Here is a 15,590-nt window from a genome sequence, read left to right as displayed (position 1 = left end):
AAACAACGCCAGTTTCTGCCCGGACATGCTAGCTGCACAGAGAAAAACACCAGCCAATGTGTTAGTGGGGTTCAGCACCGCCTGCTGTTCCCCCGCTGTGTAGCCGGCATCGTGTCCAGCACAAGCCACGCTGGCACAACCGACCAAAAGCTGCCACCAGTGCAGGCTTCGGCCTACACTTTGCTCCTCTCCTCCTCCTGCTGACCCTGGGCTCAAACAACGCCAGTTTCTGCCCGGACATGCTAGCTGCACAGAGAAAAACACCAGCCAATGTGTTAGTGGGGTTCAGCAACGCCAGCTGTTCCCCTGCTGTGTAGCTTGCAACGTGACCTGCAAACGCCACGCAGGCACATGAACTGAAATTGAAGGGAGCCTGCCCCCCACCCACAGGTGTTTCTATGTATATCAGCCACCTTGTACAGCAGTACTGCTGCATTTGTACGAGGTGGCTGACTTTTTCTCCTTGCCCACGTGGAACTCAACACGTACAAAATGTGTCTCATTAGAGACCATTACAATGTCCCTGAGGTGTGACTTTCCTTTGTAATGACACGCAGCACCCCCATTGTTAGCGCTGCCCGTCTCCTGACATCATTGGTTGGCTGGCTGTGCCTGTGCGTCCCCCCTGCCCGACACAACGCCCCCCGTTGTCTCATATATTTTGACTGCGAGGGTGTGATTGATGGGCACGAGCAGTGCATATGTTCCCCTGTTTTCACTCCCCTCCTTCCGCCTTCTTCTGACTGTGCGGCCTCATGGCCGCGGCATGCGATAAGGGATCAGCTGAGGCCGCCCAGTCTGAAGCAGGTGTAAGGACATGTGTGAGCGGCGAACATATTTACTGCACAAGGCCACGAATCCCAGCACCGCAGTGTGACTTTAGGAAAAGCCACTGTGGGTCTGGGATTTATGGCCATCGTTAACCGCACCGGCCAACATGAAATGAGGTCATGAGACGGCCTGCACTAACAGGGTATTGCCAAGGGATAACACAAGAGCGCAGACTCCTGTACAGCAAATAACAACGCTCAGGAATCTGCGCCCAGTACCTAGGTGCAAATTTTGACACCTGTGCTGCGTCTCGTTAAAAAGACAAGTCACGCCTCCACAACTGTTTGACAGTATAATGGGCTAAATAGTGTACGTGTTTAATTCAGCGTGTGCAAGGAGCAAAATTAAATAGAGCAACCTTTGACTTGTGCATCATTAATGCTGTTCAAGGTGTGGCTCTTGTACCTTGCAACACCTGAGGGGGGGGTTAAAGGTAACCTTTGAAATTGGTTCAACTAGGCTTCGGCCTACACTCTGCTCCTCTACTCCTCCTGCTGACCCTGGGCTCAAACACCGCTAGTTTTTGCCCGGAAATGCTAGCTGCACAGAGAAAAACACCAGCCAATGTGTTAGTGGGGTTCAGCACCGCCAGCTGTTCCCCTGCTGTGTAGTCGGCAACGTGTCCAGCACAAGCCACGCTGGCACAACAGAACAAAAGCTGCCACCAGTGCAGGCTTCGGCCTACACTTTGCTCCTCTCCTCCTCCTCCTGCTGACCCTGGGCTCTAACACCGCTAGTTTTTGCCCGGACATGCAATCTGCACAGAGAAAAACACCAGTCAATGTGTCAGTGGGGTTCAGCAACGCCAGCTGTTCCCCTGCTGTGTAGCTTGCAACGTGACCTGCAAACGCCACGCAGGCACATGAACTGAAATTGAAGGGAGCCTGCCCCCCACCCCCCCAGGTGTTTCTATGTATAACAGCCACCTTGTACAGCAGTACTGCTGCATTTGTACAAGGTGGCTGACTTTTTCTCCTTGCACACGTGGAACTCAACAAGTACAAAATGTGTCTCATTACAGACCATTACAATGTCCCTGAGGTGTGACTTTCCTTTTTAATGACACGCAGCACCCCCATTGTTAGCGCTGCCCGTCTCCTGACATCATTGGTTGGCTGGCTGTGCCTGTGCGTCCCCCCTGCCCGACACAACGCCCCCCGTTGTCTCATATATTTTGACTGCGAGGGTGTGATTGATGGGCACGAGCAGTGCATATGTTCCCCTGTTTTCACTCCCCTCCTTCCGCCTTCTTCTGACTGTGCGGCCTCATGGCCGCGGCATGCGATAAGGGATCAGCTGAGGCCGCCCAGTCTGAAGCAGGTGTAAGGACATGTGTGAGCGGCGAACATATTTACTGCACAAGGCCACGAATCCCAGCACCGCAGTGTGACTTTAGGAAAAGCCACTGTGGGTCTGGGATTTATGGCCATCGTTAACCGCACCGGCCAACATGAAATGAGGTCATGAGACGGCCTGCACTAACAGGGTATTGCCAAGGGATAACACAAGAGCGCAGTTTCCTGTACTGCAAATAACAACGGTAAGGAATCTGCGCACAGCACCTAGGTGTAAATTTGTACACCTGTGCTGCGTCTCCTTAAAAAGACTAGTAGTCACGCCTCCACTACTGTTTGACAGTATAATGGGCTAAATAGTGTACGTGTTTAATTCAGCGTGTGCAAGGAGCAAAATTAAATAGAGCAACCTTTGACTTGTGCATCATTAATGCTGTTCAAGGTGTGGCTCTTGTACCTTGCAACACCTGAGGGGGGGGGTTAAAGGTAACCTTGGAAATTGGTTCAACTAGGCTTCGGCCTACACTCTGCTCCTCTACTCCTCCTGCTGACCCTGGGCTCAAACACCGCTAGTTTTTGCCCGGAAATGCTAGCTGCACAGAGAAAAACACCAGCCAATGTGTTAGTGGGGTTCAGCACCGCCAGCTGTTCCCCCGCTGTGTAGCCGGCATCGTGTCCAGCACAAGCCACGCTGGCACAACCGACCAAAAGCTGCCACCAGTGCAGGCTTCGGCCTACACTTTGCTCCTCTCCTCCTCCTCCTGCTGACCCTGGGCTCTAACACCGCTAGTTTTTGCCCGGACATGCAATCTGCACAGAGAAAAACACCAGTCAATGTGTCAGTGGGGTTCAGCAACGCCAGCTGTTCCCCTGCTGTGTAGCTTGCAACGTGACCTGCAAACGCCACGCAGGCACATGAACTGAAATTGAAGGGAGCCTGCCCCCCACCCACAGGTGTTTCTATGTATAACAGCCACCTTGTACAGCAGTACTGCTGCATTTGTACGAGGTGGCTGACTTTTTCTCCTTGCCCACGTGGAACTCAACACGTACAAAATGTGTCTCATTAGAGACCATTACAATGTCCCTGAGGTGTGACTTTCCTTTGTAATGACACGCAGCACCACCCTTGTTAGCGCTGCCCGTCTTTTGACATCATTGGTTAGCTGGCTGCGCCTGTGCATCTCCCCTGCTCGAAACAACGCCCCTCGGTGTCTTATTTTTTTGGACAGCGAGGGTGTGATTGATGGGCATGTGCAGTGCATATGTTTGCCTGTGTTCACTCATCTCCTTCCGCCTTCTTCAGACTGGGTGTCCTCATGGCCTCGGCAGGCGATAAGGGATCAGATGAGGCCGTCCAGTCTGAAGCAGGTGTAAGGACATGTGTGAGCGGCAAACATATTTACTGCACCAGGGCACGAATCCCAGCACCGCAGTGTGATTTTTTAAAAACACACTGTGGGTCTGGGATTCATGTCCATCGCTAACCGCAACGGCCAACATGAAATGAGGTCATAAGACAGGAAGCGCTCACATCGCATGGCCAAAGGATCACAAGAGCGCAGACTCCTGTACAGCAACTAACAACGCTCAGGAAGCTGCGCCCATGCAAAAAGGTGTTTTCGACACCTGTGCTGCTTTTCTTTAAAAAGACAAGTCACGCCTCCACTACTGTTAAACAGTATAATGGGCTAAATAGTCTACGTGTTGCATTCAGCTTGTGCAAGTAGACAAATTAATAGAGCAACCTTTTACTTGTGCAGCATTAATGCTGCAGAAGGAGTGGCTCTTGTTCTTTGTAACACCTGAGGGGGGGTTAAAGGTAACCTTTGAAATTGGTTCAACTAGGCTTCGGCCTACACTCTGCTCCTCTCCTCCTCCTGCTGACCCTGGGCTCTAACAACGCTAGTTTTTGCCCGGAAATGCTAGCTGCACAGAGAAAAACACCAGCCAATGTGTTAGTGGGGTTCAGCAACGCCAGCTGTTCCCCCGCTGTGTAGCCGGCATCGTGTCCAGCACAAGCCACGCTGGCACAACCGACCAAAAGCTGCCACCAGTGCAGGCTTCGGCCTACACTTTGCTCCTCTCCTCCTCCTCCTGCTGACCCTGGGCTCAAACACCGCTAGTTTTTGCCCGGAAATGCTAGCTGCACAGAGAAAAACACCAGCCAATGTGTTAGTGGGGTTCAGCACCGCCAGCTGTTCCCCTGCTGTGCAGCTTGCAACGTGACCTGCAAACGCCACGCAGGCACATGAACTGAAATTGAAGGGAGCCTGGCCCCCACCCCCAGGTGTTTCTATGTATAACAGCCACCTTGTACAGCAGTACTGCTGCATTTGTACAAGGTGGCTGATGTTTTCTCCTTGCCCACGTGGAACTCAACACGTACAAAATGTGTCTCTTTGAGACCATTCCACTGTCCCTGAGGTGTGACTTTCCTTTCTAATGATACGCAGCACCCCCCTTGGTAGCGCTTCCCGTCTTCTGACATCATTGGTTGGCTACTTGCGCCTGTTCGTCCGCCCTGCCTGAATAAAATGCTCCTCGTTGTCTTAATTATTTTGACTGCGAGGGTGTGATTGATGGGCACGAGCAGTGCATATCTTCGCCTGTCTTAACTCATCTCCTTCAGCCTTCTTCAGACTGTGCAGCCTCATGGCCGCGGCATGCAAGAAGGGATCAGCAGAGGCCGCCCAGTCTGAAGCAGGTGTAAGGACGTGTGTGAGCGGCCAAAATATTTACTGCTCAAGGCCACGAATCCCAGCACCGCAGTGTGGCTTTATGAAAAGACACTGTGGGTCTGGGATTTATGGCCATCGTTAACCGCACCGGCCAACATGAAATGATGTCATAAGATGGGCAGCGCTAACAGGGCATTGCCAAGGGATAACACAAGAGCGCAGACTCCTGTACAGCAAATAACAACGCTCAGGAAGCTGCTCCAAGCACCAAGGCGTTATTTTGGACACCTGTGCTGCGTCTCATCAAAAAACCAAGTCACGCATCCACTACAGTTTGACTGTAGAATGGGGTAAATTGTGTATGTCTTTCATTCAGCGTGTGCAAGTAGACAAATTAATAGAGCAACCTTTCACTTGTGCAGCATTAATACTGCACAAGGTGTGTCTCTTGTACTTTGTAACACCTGAGGGGGGGGTTAAAGGTTTCCTTTGAAATTGGTTCAACTAAGCTTCGGCCTACACTCTGCTCCTCTCCTCCTCCTCCTGCTTCAACACGGGCTCTAACATCGCTAGTTTTTGCCCGCAAGTGCTAGCTGCACAGAGAAAAACACACGCCATTGTGTTAGTGGGGTTCAGCAACGCCAGCTGTTCCCCCAGTGTGTAGCCGGCAAAGTGTCCTGCAAACGCAACGCAGACACAAAGCTGCCTCCAGTGCAGGCTTCGGCCTACACTCATCTCCCCCTGCTTACCCTTTGCTCCAACACCGCTAGTTGGGGCTCTAGGAAGACAATCTTTAATAGGCAAGGCAACGCATCCGGGTTCCAGCACCGCCAGCTGGTTCTCGGCAGTGTTTTTGTCACAGGTACTCCCTCGTGCCAAGCCTGGTTTCAGCACCGTCAGCTGTTTCCGGGTTGTGTCAAGCTCACTGAGACACCTATGCTTGCCTCGTCGTGGTGCGGTCGGGTTAGCCAACTCCAGGGTGCCTCCAGTTTAGGAGCTTCCTATGTGGGCTGCGTGAACTGGTAGTCAAGGCTGGTTCTGTAGTGCCAGTAGGCCCAGCTCCCCCTGTAGGACTGTTGGGGTTCGGTAACTGCGGCTGCCTCGCGGCCTAGCTGTTCTCTCCTCTCCTGTGGACCTTCGGGTCCACCACCTGGTTCCAGCACCGTCAGCTGGTTCCGGGCCGAGCCTTTGGCTTAGGTGCCTCCTCCTGGGTATCCGAGTTCCGCCAACGCCAGGCGGTCCTTGGTAGTGCTTTTAAGCGCGGGCACCTACAGCTTAGTAACCGGGTTCCAGCACCGTCAGCTGGTCCTCGGTCGTGCCATTGGCTCTTGCACACTGGGGCAACGCATCCGGGTTCCAGCACCGCCAGCTGGTTCTCGGCAGTGTTTTTGTCACAGGTACTCCCTCGTGCCAAGCCTGGTTTCAGCACCGTCAGCTGTTTCTGGGTTGTGTCAAGCTCACTGAGACACCTATGCTTGCCTCGTCGTGGTGCGGTCGGGTTAGCCAACTCCAGGGTGCCTCCAGTTTAGGAGCTTCCTATGTGGGCTGCGTGAACTGGTAGTCAAGGCTGGTTCTGTAGTGCCAGTAGGCCCAGCTCCCCCTGTAGGACTGTTGGGGTTCGGTAACTGCGGCTGCCTCGCGGCCTAGCTGTTCTCTCCTCTCCTGTGGACCTTCGGGTCCACCACCTGGTTCCAGCACCGTCAGCTGGTTCCGGGCCGAGCCTTTGGCTTAGGTGCCTCCTCCTGGGTATCCGAGTTCCGCCAACGCCAGGCGGTCCTTGGTAGTGCTTTTAAGCGCGGGCACCTACAGCTTAGTAACCGGGTTCCAGCACCGTCAGCTGGTCCTCGGTCGTGCCATTGGCTCTTGCACACTGGGGCAACGCATCCGGGTTCCAGCACCGCCAGCTGGTTCTCGGCAGTGTTCTTGTCACAGGTACTCCCTCGTGCCAAGCCTGGTTTCAGCACCGTCAGCTGTTTCCGGGTTGTGTCAACTTCACTGAGACACCTATGCTTGCCTCGTCGTGGTGCGGTCGGGTTAGCCAACTCCAGGGTGCCTCCAGTTTAGGAGCTTCCTATGTGGGCTGCGTGAACTGGTAGTCAAGGCTGGTTCTGTAGTGCCAGTAGGCCCAGCTCCCCCTGTAGGACTGTTGGGGTTCGGTAACTGCGGCTGCCTCGCGGCCTAGCTGTTCTCTCCTCTCCTGTGGACCTTCGGGTCCACCACCTGGTTCCAGCACCGTCAGCTGGTTCCGGGCCGAGCCTTTGGCTTAGGTGCCTCCTCCTGGGTATCCGAGTTCCGCCAACGCCAGGCGGTCCTTGGTAGTGCTTTTAAGCGCGGGCACCTACAGCTTAGTAACCGGGTTCCAGCACCGTCAGCTGGTCCTCGGTCGTGCCATTGGCTCTTGCACACTGGGGCAACGCATCCGGGTTCCAGCACCGCCAGCTGGTTCTCGGCAGTGTTTTTGTCACAGGTACTCCCTCGTGCCAAGCCTGGTTTCAGCACCGTCAGCTGTTTCCGGGTTGTGTCAAGCTCACTGAGACACCTATGCTTGCCTCGTCGTGGTGCGGTCGGGTTAGCCAACTCCAGGGTGCCTCCAGTTTAGGAGCTTCCTATGTGGGCTGTGTGAACTGGTAGTCAAGGCTGGTTCTGTAGTGCCAGTAGGCCCAGCTCCCCCTGTAGGACTGTTGGGGTTCGGTAACTGCGGCTGCCTCGCGGCCTAGCTGTTCTCTCCTCTCCTGTGGACCTTCGGGTCCACCACCTGGTTCCAGCACCGTCAGCTGGTTCCGGGCCGAGCCTTTGGCTTAGGTGCCTCCTCCTGGGTATCCGAGTTCCGCCAACGCCAGGCGGTCCTTGGTAGTGCTTTTAAGCGCGGGCACCTACAGCTTAGTAACCGGGTTCCAGCACCGTCAGCTGGTCCTCGGTCGTGCCATTGGCTCTTGCACACTGGGGCAACGCATCCGGGTTCCAGCACCGCCAGCTGGTTCTCGGCAGTGTTCTTGTCACAGGTACTCCCTCGTGCCAAGCCTGGTTTCAGCACCGTCAGCTGTTTCCGGGTTGTGTCAACTTCACTGAGACACCTATGCTTGCCTCGTCGTGGTGCGGTCGGGTTAGCCAACTCCAGGGTGCCTCCAGTTTAGGAGCTTCCTATGTGGGCTGCGTGAACTGGTAGTCAAGGCTGGTTCTGTAGTGCCAGTAGGCCCAGCTCCCCCTGTAGGACTGTTGGGGTTCGGTAACTGCGGCTGCCTCGCGGCCTAGCTGTTCTCTCCTCTCCTGTGGACCTTCGGGTCCACCACCTGGTTCCAGCACCGTCAGCTGGTTCCGGGCCGAGCCTTTGGCTTAGGTGCCTCCTCCTGGGTATCCGAGTTCCGCCAACGCCAGGCGGTCCTTGGTAGTGCTTTTAAGCGCGGGCACCTACAGCTTAGTAACCGGGTTCCAGCACCGTCAGCTGGTCCTCGGTCGTGCCATTGGCTCTTGCACACTGGGGCAACGCATCCGGGTTCCAGCACCGCCAGCTGGTTCTCGGCAGTGTTTTTGTCACAGGTACTCCCTCGTGCCAAGCCTGGTTTCAGCACCGTCAGCTGTTTCCGGGTTGTGTCAAGCTCACTGAGACACCTATGCTTGCCTCGTCGTGGTGCGGTCGGGTTAGCCAACTCCAGGGTGCCTCCAGTTTAGGAGCTTCCTATGTGGGCTGCGTGAACTGGTAGTCAAGGCTGGTTCTGTAGTGCCAGTAGGCCCAGCTCCCCCTGTAGGACTGTTGGGGTTCGGTAACTGCGGCTGCCTCGCGGCCTAGCTGTTCTCTCCTCTCCTGTGGACCTTCGGGTCCACCACCTGGTTCCAGCACCGTCAGCTGGTTCCGGGCCGAGCCTTTGGCTTAGGTGCCTCCTCCTGGGTATCCGAGTTCCGCCAACGCCAGGCGGTCCTTGGTAGTGCTTTTAAGCGCGGGCACCTACAGCTTAGTAACCGGGTTCCAGCACCGTCAGCTGGTCCTCGGTCGTGCCATTGGCTCTTGCACACTGGGGCAACGCATCCGGGTTCCAGCACCGCCAGCTGGTTCTCGGCAGTGTTCTTGTCACAGGTACTCCCTCGTGCCAAGCCTGGTTTCAGCACCGTCAGCTGTTTCCGGGTTGTGTCAACTTCACTGAGACACCTATGCTTGCCTCGTCGTGGTGCGGTCGGGTTAGCCAACTCCAGGGTGCCTCCAGTTTAGGAGCTTCCTATGTGGGCTGCGTGAACTGGTAGTCAAGGCTGGTTCTGTAGTGCCAGTAGGCCCAGCTCCCCCTGTAGGACTGTTGGGGTTCGGTAACTGCGGCTGCCTCGCGGCCTAGCTGTTCTCTCCTCTCCTGTGGACCTTCGGGTCCACCACCTGGTTCCAGCACCGTCAGCTGGTTCCGGGCCGAGCCTTTGGCTTAGGTGCCTCCTCCTGGGTATCCGAGTTCCGCCAACGCCAGGCGGTCCTTGGTAGTGCTTTTAAGCGCGGGCACCTACAGCTTAGTAACCGGGTTCCAGCACCGTCAGCTGGTCCTCGGTCGTGCCATTGGCTCTTGCACACTGGGGCAACGCATCCGGGTTCCAGCACCGCCAGCTGGTTCTCGGCAGTGTTTTTGTCACAGGTACTCCCTCGTGCCAAGCCTGGTTTCAGCACCGTCAGCTGTTTCCGGGTTGTGTCAAGCTCACTGAGACACCTATGCTTGCCTCGTCGTGGTGCGGTCGGGTTAGCCAACTCCAGGGTGCCTCCAGTTTAGGAGCTTCCTATGTGGGCTGCGTGAACTGGTAGTCAAGGCTGGTTCTGTAGTGCCAGTAGGCCCAGCTCCCCCTGTAGGACTGTTGGGGTTCGGTAACTGCGGCTGCCTCGCGGCCTAGCTGTTCTCTCCTCTCCTGTGGACCTTCGGGTCCACCACCTGGTTCCAGCACCGTCAGCTGGTTCCGGGCCGAGCCTTTGGCTTAGGTGCCTCCTCCTGGGTATCCGAGTTCCGCCAACGCCAGGCGGTCCTTGGTAGTGCTTTTAAGCGCGGGCACCTACAGCTTAGTAACCGGGTTCCAGCACCGTCAGCTGGTCCTCGGTCGTGCCATTGGCTCTTGCACACTGGGGCAACGCATCCGGGTTCCAGCACCGCCAGCTGGTTCTCGGCAGTGTTCTTGTCACAGGTACTCCCTCGTGCCAAGCCTGGTTTCAGCACCGTCAGCTGTTTCCGGGTTGTGTCAACTTCACTGAGACACCTATGCTTGCCTCGTCGTGGTGCGGTCGGGTTAGCCAACTCCAGGGTGCCTCCAGTTTAGGAGCTTCCTATGTGGGCTGCGTGAACTGGTAGTCAAGGCTGGTTCTGTAGTGCCAGTAGGCCCAGCTCCCCCTGTAGGACTGTTGGGGTTCGGTAACTGCGGCTGCCTCGCGGCCTAGCTGTTCTCTCCTCTCCTGTGGACCTTCGGGTCCACCACCTGGTTCCAGCACCGTCAGCTGGTTCCGGGCCGAGCCTTTGGCTTAGGTGCCTCCTCCTGGGTATCCGAGTTCCGCCAACGCCAGGCGGTCCTTGGTAGTGCTTTTAAGCGCGGGCACCTACAGCTTAGTAACCGGGTTCCAGCACCGTCAGCTGGTCCTCGGTCGTGCCATTGGCTCTTGCACACTGGGGCAACGCATCCGGGTTCCAGCACCGCCAGCTGGTTCTCGGCAGTGTTTTTGTCACAGGTACTCCCTCGTGCCAAGCCTGGTTTCAGCACCGTCAGCTGTTTCCGGGTTGTGTCAAGCTCACTGAGACACCTATGCTTGCCTCGTCGTGGTGCGGTCGGGTTAGCCAACTCCAGGGTGCCTCCAGTTTAGGAGCTTCCTATGTGGGCTGCGTGAACTGGTAGTCAAGGCTGGTTCTGTAGTGCCAGTAGGCCCAGCTCCCCCTGTAGGACTGTTGGGGTTCGGTAACTGCGGCTGCCTCGCGGCCTAGCTGTTCTCTCCTCTCCTGTGGACCTTCGGGTCCACCACCTGGTTCCAGCACCGTCAGCTGGTTCCGGGCCGAGCCTTTGGCTTAGGTGCCTCCTCCTGGGTATCCGAGTTCCGCCAACGCCAGGCGGTCCTTGGTAGTGCTTTTAAGCGCGGGCACCTACAGCTTAGTAACCGGGTTCCAGCACCGTCAGCTGGTCCTCGGTCGTGCCATTGGCTCTTGCACACTGGGGCAACGCATCCGGGTTCCAGCACCGCCAGCTGGTTCTCGGCAGTGTTCTTGTCACAGGTACTCCCTCGTGCCAAGCCTGGTTTCAGCACCGTCAGCTGTTTCCGGGTTGTGTCAACTTCACTGAGACACCTATGCTTGCCTCGTCGTGGTGCGGTCGGGTTAGCCAACTCCAGGGTGCCTCCAGTTTAGGAGCTTCCTATGTGGGCTGCGTGAACTGGTAGTCAAGGCTGGTTCTGTAGTGCCAGTAGGCCCAGCTCCCCCTGTAGGACTGTTGGGGTTCGGTAACTGCGGCTGCCTCGCGGCCTAGCTGTTCTCTCCTCTCCTGTGGACCTTCGGGTCCACCACCTGGTTCCAGCACCGTCAGCTGGTTCCGGGCCGAGCCTTTGGCTTAGGTGCCTCCTCCTGGGTATCCGAGTTCCGCCAACGCCAGGCGGTCCTTGGTAGTGCTTTTAAGCGCGGGCACCTACAGCTTAGTAACCGGGTTCCAGCACCGTCAGCTGGTCCTCGGTCGTGCCATTGGCTCTTGCACACTGGGGCAACGCATCCGGGTTCCAGCACCGCCAGCTGGTTCTCGGCAGTGTTTTTGTCACAGGTACTCCCTCGTGCCAAGCCTGGTTTCAGCACCGTCAGCTGTTTCCGGGTTGTGTCAAGCTCACTGAGACACCTATGCTTGCCTCGTCGTGGTGCGGTCGGGTTAGCCAACTCCAGGGTGCCTCCAGTTTAGGAGCTTCCTATGTGGGCTGCGTGAACTGGTAGTCAAGGCTGGTTCTGTAGTGCCAGTAGGCCCAGCTCCCCCTGTAGGACTGTTGGGGTTCGGTAACTGCGGCTGCCTCGCGGCCTAGCTGTTCTCTCCTCTCCTGTGGGCCTTCGGGTCCACCACCTGGTTCCAGCACCGTCAGCTGGTTCTCGGCAGTGTCTTTTGCTCTTGTACCTTCTGCTCCCCATCCTGGTTCCAGTACCGTCAGCTGGTTCCGGGCAGAGCCTTTGGCTTAGGTGCCTCCTTCTGGGTATCCAAGTTCCACCAACGTCAGGTGGTCCTTGGTAGTGCTTTCAGGCACGGGTACCTCCTGCTTAGTAACCGGGTTCCAGTAACGTCAGCTGGTCCTCGGTAGTTCCATTGGCTCTTGGACCTTCGGCTACCCATCCGGGTTCCAGTACCGTCAGCTGGTTCTCGGCAGTGTCTTTTGCTCTTGTACCTTCTGCTCCCCATCCTGGTTCCAGTAACGTCAGCTGGTTCCGGGCAGAGCCTTTGGCTTAGGTGCCTCCTTCTGGGTATCCGAGTTCCGTCAACGTCAGGCGGTCCTTGGTAGTGCTTTTTAGCACGGGTACCTCCTGCTTAGTAACCGGGTTCCAGTAACGTCAGCTGGTCCTCGGTAGTTCCATAGGCTCTTGAACCTTCGGGTAGCCATCCGAGTTCCAGTTCCATCAGCTGGTTCTTGGCATTTTCTCAGCCTTCTTGTACCTTCTGCTACATTTCCAAGTTGAAGACCCTAACGTCGACGACCCGGAAGACCACCACGATGACGACGACACGGAAGACCACCCCGATGACGACGACGACGACGGCGGAGATGACGACACTGGAGACGACGACCCTGGAGACGACAACATGGAAGACCGAGAAGCAGAAGAACAAGAGGCTGCAGAACAAAGAGCAGAAGAACATTAAGCATAAGACTTAATATCAGAGCAAAAGATATTATCTAAATTATATGCAGAAGAAGACTAAGCAGTGTATGGGGGTGAGTCCGTTCCTCCTCGTGGTGCCCCTGGATAAAGCCTGATGCTGCAGGCCAAACTGAACGCGGACAAATGTAACTTTTGTGACTGGCAGAACGGAAGGTGTAATCTTCAAACTTTTATAGATAACAACTACGGGAATGCCTGTCACAAATGAGAATATGATGAAGAAGTAGAATAGGAAGAATAATAACAGTGGAATAAAAAGAATATGTAGAATAAGAAGAATAATAATAGTTGAATAAAATGAATATGAAGAATGTAATAAAAAAAAAAAAATAGGTAGAAGATGAAGAAGAAGATGAATAAGGTGAAGAAGTTGATGTCAAAGATGCTGATGATGATGAAGATGAAAGTGTGGGAAAAGAAAAAAAAAAAGAAAAAAAAGAAGGGGAAGGGCGTGGAATAGTGAAACATCAATATCTGACAAAATAAAAAAAAAATTTACATAGTCAATATCTTTGTCACTCCGAACGTCTTAAAAAAAAACAAAAAACATGCTATTCTATTTGATTGGGATAAACCTCTATGACTTTAATGTCTCCGCCACCTCCCCAAATACATCCGGCATTATTCTTAGTTGTTTTCCTTCATGTAGAATGAACCTACAAGGAAAGAAAGGGTTTATTTTAATTCCGATATTTTGGTCCCATTGACTTGCATTGGGATCGGGTATCGGTATCGGCGATATCCGATATTTTTTGAATATCGGCCGATCCAAACCGATACCGATACTTTCCGATATCGGAAGGTATCGCTCAACACTAGTTTTGGCTCAAAAATTACTGGTCAAAACCCTGAATCCTGGATCAACTTGTGCCAAAGGACCAGAAGGCCTTCACGACCTCTCAGCAGTTTCTATAAACAAACAAAGCCATAAAAGGTCAATGGTTCTCTTTTGGGATTGTGCTACATCGCAACTTTTTTCTTCAAACTATGCAAGTTTTTTTCACTGTCCCCAATTTGATTCTCCATGTACATAGAAAGGGGTTGCTAGAAAGTTGCCCAACTGTATTTGTAGTGCACCAATCACGTTGTAGACTCCTTAAATGTTCTTCCAGTATGCAAAAATGGAATCCACACTTAAAAAAAAAAAAAAAAAAAAAAAAAGCTTGCAATGGCATGTGTGATTGTATATGAAAATTGTGACCTGGTGTGACGTGAAACTGACGATATGTTTGCCAGGTTTGGGGGATTAGCTCAAGTGGTAGAGCGCTCGCTTAGCATGCGAGAGGTAGCGGGATCGATGCCCGCATTCTCCAATACTACTGCTGAATTCCTTTTTCGCTGGGTTGAATGAATCATTTTTACCACCTGCTCGTGGCACCCATGGCCAAACCTAGTGGGCTTTCAACAATCTTTCGATAGCTCAGCTGGTAGAGCGGAGGACTGTAGCTCTAAATTAGCAATCCTTAGGTCGCTGGTTCAATTCCGGCTCAAAGGAAGTTTTGTTTATCCTATCTCATCCAGAAGGTTTTTCTCCAGTTTGTCTCGTGAATTCAAAACATCGTCAGCAAAATGGCTTTTACTTGAGGGAGATGCTTAGCACAAATGCAAAAACTTCTTCAACTGTAGCTTACTACTGAAGCAAAAGGGTGCAACGTCCCTGGGTGGACTCGAACCACCAACCTTTCGGTTAACAGCCGAACGCGCTAACCGATTGCGCCACAGAGACATGATTTTCAACAAAAACAAACAAACATTTGCAAAGCACCAAGAATAATTTAGTTGCCAACAGATAAGAAATGGCTGATAAATTACATGACATAGACCAGAAGGCAGGCAGTAATTAGACTTCAACTCTGAACATCCTCCACCATAAGCAGAGTGGCGCAGCGGAAGCGTGCTGGGCCCATAACCCAGAGGTCGATGGATCGAAACCATCCTCTGCTAAACGGTTGTGTTTTATACTCTTCATCATTACATTTCATCTAAATGCCCCTGTCTACAGCAAACCCTTTTGGCTCAAAAAAACACTGGTTAAAACCCTGAATCCCAGTTCAACTCGTGCCGCTAAAGGACCAGAAGGCCTTTACGACGTCTCAAAATTTTCTATAAACAAACCATAAAAGGTCAATGGTTCTCCTTGGGATTGTGCTACATCACAACTTTTTTCACTCTCCCCCAGTTTGATTCTCCATGTACTTAGAAAGGATTTGCTAGAACGTTTACTGTTATTGCAGAAAATGTAAAAAAAAATTGCGCGCTTACGTAAGCGTTGGTGGTATAGTGGTGAGCATAGCTGCCTTCCAAGCAGTTGACCCGGGTTCGATTCCTGGCCAACGCATGGCTTGCTTTTTCACCATTGGTGTTGCGTTTATTCTCTTTTAATGTTTTGTGTTCAAGCTCATGCTCTACTCTCTTATTACAGTTTAGCAACCACAAAAAGGAGAAAAAAACGAAGAGAAGCGTTCTTAGCTTTTTCAACACTTCATCTAAACCATTTGCTGCTCATCAGTTATTGTTTGAAACTTAGTAGGGTTAGTCCGCAATACAAAAGCAATGCCAAGGTAAACATTGGTATTGTGCTGGTTGGTGTAGCTTCTGTCAAAAGCAAACGCGTTTTGGCTCAAAAATTACTGGTCAAAACCCTGAATCCTGGATCAACTTGTGCCAAAGGACCAGAAGGCCTTCACGACCTCTCAGCAGTTTCTATAAACAAACAAAGCCATAAAAGGTCAATGGTTCTCTTTTGGGATTGTGCTACATCGCAACTTTTTTCTTCAAACTATGCAAGTTTTTTTCACTGTCCCCAATTTGATTCTCCATGTACATAGAAAGGGGTTGCTAGAAAGTTGCCCAACTGTATTTGTAGTGCACCAATCACGTTGTAGACTCCTTAAATGTTCTTCCAGTATGCAAAAATGGAATCCACACTTAAAAAAAAA

General features: G+C 53.2%; 1 non-coding gene across 1 annotated transcript; it reads right to left on the bottom strand.

Annotated features, from left to right (window-relative positions):
• Positions 1 to 14,303: 14,303 nt before the first annotated feature.
• TRNAN-GUU (transfer RNA asparagine (anticodon GUU)) lies at positions 14,304 to 14,377 on the bottom strand. The gene has a single exon. It is a non-coding gene; the product is annotated as a tRNA-Asn (tRNA).
• Positions 14,378 to 15,590: the final 1,213 nt, after the last annotated feature.

Source organism: Ranitomeya imitator, chromosome 5 (genome assembly GCF_032444005.1).
Source record: "Ranitomeya imitator isolate aRanImi1 chromosome 5, aRanImi1.pri, whole genome shotgun sequence".
Lineage (NCBI taxonomy): Eukaryota > Metazoa > Chordata > Amphibia > Anura > Dendrobatidae > Ranitomeya > Ranitomeya imitator.
The sequence above is the reverse complement of the archived record's forward strand: the minus strand, read 5'-3'. Positions and strand labels throughout refer to the sequence as shown.